Source organism: Amblyomma maculatum, chromosome 3 (assembly GCF_055883805.1).
Source record: "Amblyomma maculatum isolate TAMU_Amacu chromosome 3, ASM5588380v1, whole genome shotgun sequence".
In the NCBI taxonomy this organism is placed as follows: Eukaryota; Metazoa; Arthropoda; class Arachnida; order Ixodida; family Ixodidae; genus Amblyomma; species Amblyomma maculatum.
In genome coordinates, this window is record NC_139346.1 from 176482034 (window position 1) to 176489990 (window position 7957).

The window sequence follows — 7957 nt, forward strand, 5'->3', positions numbered from 1 at the left end:
TGTCTGCCACTCAAAGTCGTTTCTTTATTATTGTGAACTCAGTAAAATAATGAATACATAATCTTTTGTTCCAGTGCAATCCATCAGATCAAGAACCTTGCTCCCCGGGCTGCCTCTGCGTATATCGTTCAGGCACGAATCTCGGAGAATGTTACAACGTCTCAGGGTACGACTATCCAGTCGACACCTTGGATCCGAATGATCTAGAAGCGTACACTCCTCGTCCTAAGACAACGCTTACTGAAAAATAAAATTACCGAAACTATTTTTGTGATATCTTTCAGATGTTAAACTGTTGTAATATAAAAAGAAGGGTCCCTCTATACAACCAAATCTTGTAATGAAAACAACTACAGCGCATACTCTGGTTAATTTTTTAAAGAGCGCACAATTCAACAAGATATCACTCGATTAACATTCTGAAAGGTTTCTTCATGTGTATAACACGATGTTGCTATGTATGCGTAGCTTAGTTACAAAATTAGTGACGTTCTTTACTTTTCCCATCTTGACGTTCTCGTATTTCCCGAATAGGGGATTTACAGCTAGCGCGTAAAGATTCGAATTTTAAACATTACGTTCATTAACTGGAGCGAGAAGTTAAAAACAAAATCTGTATTCGTACAACAAAACTACAGAAAAGCACGCTGCGCGCTAGCTGGCAACACTGAATCTTCAGAGGCGTCCATTTCACCCGGAATAGAATGGTCGCCTTCCTGACGACATGACGAGCTTTTCTGTCTCCTGTCTGACCACTTTCGGCCACAACCTTTCCCAGCTGAGCTAATAATCGTCTGTAGATTCTGTCTCTGGCCTTTCAAATTCGAAGACTATTCCTTTATATAGGTAGACACAGCCTTTCCTAGCAACATCTGCCTGTACATTGCATGCTTTGCCATCCCAGCTCGTCCCCGACCAGCTTCAATAAAAATGCCGCGGGATATTACCGCAAACCATTTAAATCTTTGTTATTGTTTTCAACCACCGCCAGCACGTGACCTTATTACTGTGATTATCGCGCACAAAACGATTTTCTTCATTCTGGTTATCGTGAGATGCGGCTTTATCCTTTCCTTTGAGCGCGAGATGCATCGAGACGTTTTCTCAATGATCGTAGCGAGACCCTACTTCCGCATCGTTCCAGGCTTTTTCAGGATCATTCCGCCGCTTACCGAGATGGTTCTTTGAAATCTCTAAATTGAGTGTTTCCGCATTATTGCATTCGCAGTTCGACGTTCGCCGAGCGCCCTTTTTGTTACCGTCGCTGCCGAATTGCTTACCTTTTTTTCAGTGGCCCAATAAAGAGTTTATTCCTGTGAAATGCATGTCTCCTCGATTGTGCCCAAGGCGTTTTCAGCGTTTTCACTTGCATGTGACATCTGGTGAATGTGCCCCAAATCAAGGCGACCATGTCCCTGAGTAAGTAGCCACCCGAAGAGACACAGCCTCTCGTCTTTCTGCAGCCCCGTGAGCCCCCAACTCCCACGGCCAGCGAAATGAAGATACGGAAAAAGGGAGTTATCTCGTCGACTACGGCAAGATTCAACGCATAACGCCAATACGAAGTTGTGGAAAATGCGTTTTGTACTCCACGAATCTGCCCGAGTGTGGTCTGAAAATCATAAGATTCTTCAGAAAGATTTGGCCGTATTTGAAGCAGATCTCCTGAGAGCCTTCACACTGTCGTCCGAAAAGAATGAACGGCATTGCTCCTCCACGCCAAGATCCAGCTCTCAGAAGAGACAGTCCGCAATTATGTCGAAGAAATGAACGCTTATATTGTCATGCTAATCCCAATATAATAAAAGATAAGAAAGTGAATGTGTTCGTTGGAAACCCACTCACAACTGCGTCCGAATCGGAAAGAGAAGCGTCCTTCATTGTGCGGACCCTCAACGCCCACACTCCACAATATAACTCTTGCCTTATACGGGGTTGTTTCCTAGAAGTTTGAAAGATCTCAACATGTGTATTAATCCCAAAAAGTAAAAGAGAAATTCAAGCGAATAACTTAAGGCCCATGACGATAAACTCTATCGTTGGTGAGGTACTGGGGAAGATTTTAAACAACGTCATATATTTATTTCAGGTGAAAAACAATCTATAACCAAACACACCATTCGGGATTAAAATCCGAACTTCAGTGGCTATGGCACTAACCCTCTTGATTGGAAATGTTAAAAGAGAATGCAAAAAGGTATTGAAGTTCTCACTATATCATTGTACATAAAAATGCATTAACTATATAAATATAGAAATCATAACAACTCTACTTGCAAAAGCAAAAAATACCCCGTAACATATTTAAATCAACATTGCAAGCGTTATGCAATAGAGTGATTATATATAATTCTTTACGCTCTGTTTACAACATAAACTCAAGAGATGATCAGGACAGGGGTCATTGCTGAGCCCGCTTCACTGGAACCTAATGATTGCGGCACTACTAAAATGGTGTACACCAACAAAATTCGATATTCATGCCTTTGTGGACGATATTGCATACTAATCAAGGGTAAGCCTGAAGAGAGTTAGAACAAAATAGTCAACTAGCATTAAATCATGTCTCATAGTGGTTACGTCCAAAAAAATTGATTTTCAATTCTAACAAATGTCAATTTTTACTGCTCGTAAAAGCCCTCCAGAAAAGACCCCTGCAAGTTCAAATAAAAGTGCGAAATCTTAAGCAACGTGAAGAACTGAAAATATTAAGTGTTGGTTTTATTGAACGATTATATTTTATCCCTCTGTTATTATATATCCAAGGAAAAATCTCAATTATCACCCTAAAGCTGACATTTACTAGAAACAATTGGATCATGATAATGAACACTTAAGCAACTATATTGTAAACCTTAGAAAAAATAAATATAGTTCCTCAATATGGTACTCATTATATTCTCATACACAAATAAAATTAGGAGCTAATCAACGCACTCCTTTTTTGGAAATGTGTAGAGGCATATAGAACAACATCAAGTTAAACTCTGTGTGTCTTGTGCAATATTTTCCTTCTCTAATTATTGAGGACGAAAACATTCTATTCGATATTTTACATAACAGCGTCTTCCAAATGGGAAGGAAGAAACATAACACTAAACAAAATTACTACTGAGGCGTAATGGTGGACTGTGAATCAAGCTAAAATGAAAACTAGTGTCTCATGTAACAAGCAGGCTGTTCACTTTGACTTCTAAATATATACAGACGGATACGAATCAGGAAACACAGTGGGAGCAGCAATTGTAGTTTTCAACAAACGTGGGGATGTTATACACACCGCAAAATTTACACTCCCCTCATATAACTATTCTTTTACACCAGAAGAATAGCAATTACAGAAACCATAAATTATATTAGAAGTCGCAATCAAACACTATCAGATTTTAAGACAGTATGTTAACCTTAGAGTGATTACGTTACAATCACAACAGTAATTGTTTATTCAAAATATTAGAGACGAACTGTTAATTGAAGACACAGCTTACAGAATCTCTCTTACCTTCGTCAAGGCTAATCACGGAATAATAGGAAACGAAATCGAGTGAATAAAGTAGGATTTCAAGGCCAATTTATCCAACATTCAAAAGCGAAGCAGTTGATTAAATGGACTCTAAAAAGCTAGCCAGTATAGCTTCGGTATACGTAGTGTGTGAAAGAATGCCGCCTTACGATTGCCTTTCAGCAAGAATTCTTTAAAAGTGATCTTCAGAAGGGGACTAATTTACAATCAAAGTTTGAAACTCTCCGCCTTCGCTACTTTCCTTTCTCGGCGTTTTTTGCAAGCGCCAAAGCTGGCGTTCCTCCGTGCGTCTCGTCCAGTGAAACGTCAGCTGCGTCAGCCTTTGCGAGTTTGTGCATTTTGCTTTTACTTCTTTATTTATCGCTGCACGCCGCAACTTCTGTTTTGGCAGGGCCACTGCAGCGGAGCCCGTCGTCAGCTCCAGGCTTACCGTTCTTCGGTGCGTTGCGTTTCTTCGCCAGCAATTCTGGGCACCGACCTCACGGGTAGCGGCGTGTTATACTTCGAGTGTGCGACGTGCGTCGGAGTCGTCTGGGCTCACCTGACCGCTCATTTATTTCATGATGTCAAAATACTGACCTGCCATTTTGATGGGAATTCATCGGAAAGTTGCACGACATTCAATAGTCCATCAATGCGTACGCGCGTATTGACGACAGCCGGAATATTGTAAACCATGTTCCTCAAGACGCCTGCCTCCCGTAAGCGCGGCACAGCGTGTCTGCCAGCCAGCAGCCATGTAAAAAAGCGATAACGTTTTTACATGGCATTTCTCTGCTGATGATTGTATTTTCAACCGGGATGTGGTCCATGATTTGGGTGTCCCCAGCAAGGTTGTGTCAGCGCACAGACCAAACGCGCACAAGCGCGCTACTACACTCTTCTTCCGACTCTGCCAGTGAGTACTGAATATAATTAGCTCGACACACTAATCACAGTATCTTCAGGTGACATTTTAATAGCTCAGGTGGTTTTCTTCGGGGAGCTGGCGCGAAGAAGAGTGGTTTTATTCTAGTAAGCTACTGACAGGGCTCAAAAAAGATTATTACACTGAAGCAAAAATATTTCCGGGGATTTTTGCATGCTTGCACGTAGCCAGTCAAGTCGCACAGAGAAATGCACTCATGCCTTCCATAAGACGCGTGCGTTAGATCCCAATTAACTGCACTGAGGCTGCATACCAGCCGGTAGATTGTGGGGTTTTAATGGTTTCAAGCAACGTATTAGCTATGAGTCTTGATTCCGTATAACGGCAGGGCTGCAGATTAGTTAGGCCACATGGGTTTCTTTATTATACACGCCAATATCACACAGTACACCAGCATATTGACATTCCGCCTACATTGAATTATGACTTTCGCTGCAACGGCCGAACCCTAAAACATAAGACACCATCAGGAACACAGATACGGAAAATGCTGGGCGAGCCAGTCCCTCCAATTTCTCTTTTTTTTCTTATTATAGGAAGGTATGTGTACCATGCAAAACAGGAATTTACATTTAGAAACTTAATTGTAAGTTTGACTGAAATTGCGCCATGGATGCAGGCTGAGACTCTGGCCAACACAGCACCTCTTATTTCGGCGTCTATTTCAGCGCTGAAAATTGCTAAAGTTAATGGATATTATACTGCGCTGTTGTAATGCACCCTAAATTAGTACACAACGATCACATGACATTGTCGTAGCCCTGTGTGCTGTGGATGTACGCAGACAATTGAGGCGAACTGTAAAAAACATAATTGTGGAAAACCTGATGCCGCAGTTTGTAATTCTCTTGTAATGTTTACATGATTTGAAACAAAAAGAGAAAAATAAAAAGGAAGTCTTTAAAGGATAACAGATAAAATAACTGGTTTAAGGATCACTAAGATATGTTACACTTATTTTGGGAGAGCTACGAACAGGAAGGTGAAGAAAATTTGAAAAAATAAATAAATTGTAGTCTTAAAAAAAGAGGAATGTAGGATTTTGAAATTCGTGTAAATATCCAGTGTTGGCAGAAGTAGGTTTAAGTGAAAAGTTCAGCACAAGGTGAACACATTCTCAGTAGACACTGCGTACATTACAATGCACCAAACAAAGGTGTACCCGGAAAACTTCATGGACAAGTCTTAAGCATAATAATATATAATGAAAAGGGCCTTGGAACATGTGTATCACTCTAGCAATGCACTACACAGCATATTTTGGTGCCATAATACAGGCGCCCAAGAGCCAAAGAACTCTTGGACATTTAAGCAGCAGCTCTTCTGAAGACTTGGACAAGGTTATTAAAGTTCAAGGAAGTGGGGTTGGTACTGGAACACTAGATGATGGCTGCTCCATTTACAGATGACCGCAGCTTGATAGTTTACATTCACTGAACAAGACTGCGCCTTTTAAAACCGTAACCACTGATAGATGTGCCATGGTATTGCATAGTCAGGCAATGTCAGCAGCTTTACCTAGTGGTAAATCATCTGAAATCATTATCGGTATATACCCCTTTCTTTACACTACAAGCATGTACAGAAATATTGTAGATTGAGATACATCTCCTTCAGTCACCTGGAGAGGTCTAACTGCTACAGTTTTGTCCAAGATGCATTATATTGTGACAAAGGCGAATGGAGCGATTGTGCTGAGGGAGGATTGTGCTATCAAACCCACCTCGCCTTCACTCCGCCACTTTCTGTCGCCTGCCACCGGAAGATGCCGTCTATGTCCCTTTAGTGCATCATCCAGCCGTTCCTGACGGGGACTATATTGATATTGACTTTTTCAGCATATTAAATAACATTACCCACATATGTTCTTGCATTCTGCCTCCTTACTCCGTCAAAACGAAGCCACTGAAACCAGAAACAAAATATGAGATCTCATGCTAATGTTTTTTATTTGTTTATTTCCACTACATAATATCCACTGACGTAACTGAAAGGGGGAGGAGACAGATAAAATTGTAATAATCTTGTATGAGCTTAGTACACCCAGATATTACAGAAAAAAGGCTGAAACAAGGTCCAAATATCTTATTTCTGGGCAAGCAAAAAAGCATGTGGCTACAGGTGCCACAAATCCCGTCAACTTAAACGATCACTAGAGTATGGTTACCGCACTTTTGAGAGGGTTAGAGAGATAGATTCAGTTAATCATCGTCAGACAGAAGCATATATGCAATGCAAAGTAAGACAAGGCCGCTCGAGACGATTAATTGTAGATGCGCTTGCACTGAGTGAGTAGTTTGACAGTGCAAAATGACTGGCCTGATTACCCACTTGTACAAGAACGCTTGGAAGTTATCTGAGCAGTGTCTAGACATTGCAAAGGTGCTGAGGTACTCAGGACTTACGATAGCCCTGTAGAGTCACAGCTTTCCTGGAACAGTTGCACAAAAAAAGAAATTGCATAGACAGTCCAGCATGGAAGGGCTTTTTTTACCATTGTATTTATGTGCATGTATCTTCAAAGAGGTTTGTGTCATAAGGCGTAAAATACGAAACGCAGCAAGCATCTATTATTAGATAGATGGTTTATGGAGGTAGTCACTATATCTGTGGAAAAACTATATCTGGCTGGGGCCTAAAACAAAAGGGAAAACACATGTGAGATTTCAAAAAAAAAAAAATGCTTCACAATTGTATGTTTTGATTGGCGACAGGAGCAGCTCCCCTAAACTCAAAAATCGATTGTCTTTTTTCAGGCATGAAGAGTCACTTGCCTGTACTTTCTTGCATGAAGAGTCACTTGCGGTACAGGTGGCGCCACCGTCACTCCGGTAGTGTGGATCGGCAGCCGGCGGCGCTCGCAGAAACGCACTCTCCGTAGGTTTTCTTCCGAGTTTACGGCGGGTTTGTTGGCGATGAAAACGTGTCTTCTGCAGTATTTCTGCAATATTGCAGAAAAAGATCCAAGGATATCGCCAATGCAGCAGAAGAAGAGCGGATTTTAGGAAAACAAAGCACGCAACCACCAGTCTTCTAGATTTACTTTACACGTTTCTTGCGCTGTACCGCGCTCACACGCCTAATGCTTGGGCCTGTCTAATGACAGCTTTGTATTTCTTATCGACTTTTAAATAATTTGCGCGTGTCTCATGCGAGTGAGACCGGCGAATTTAGTGTCAAGCCCACGTAGATACAAGGTTCGTGCTCTGACCTGCAGTAATTTAGATTGAATCGAGAAAGCCTGGTTCATTATATCGTACTTGACTCGAAGATTAAGCAGGTTAAACGTAGCATTGGCAGCGTGCTGCATGGCGAGTTGCTTTAGACTGAGTGCACATCAACTCTGGCCCAGACAACCACGCACAAGTGTTCCCCAAAAATGAGATCACGCCGATACTATACAGGAAACCTCGCCGCACAGGAAAGCTGATTGTTCACGTGTACAGCGCTGAGTGGATTGAATTTGCCGAGATCTTTTTGCGGCCACTGTCATAGAATGTGATAGG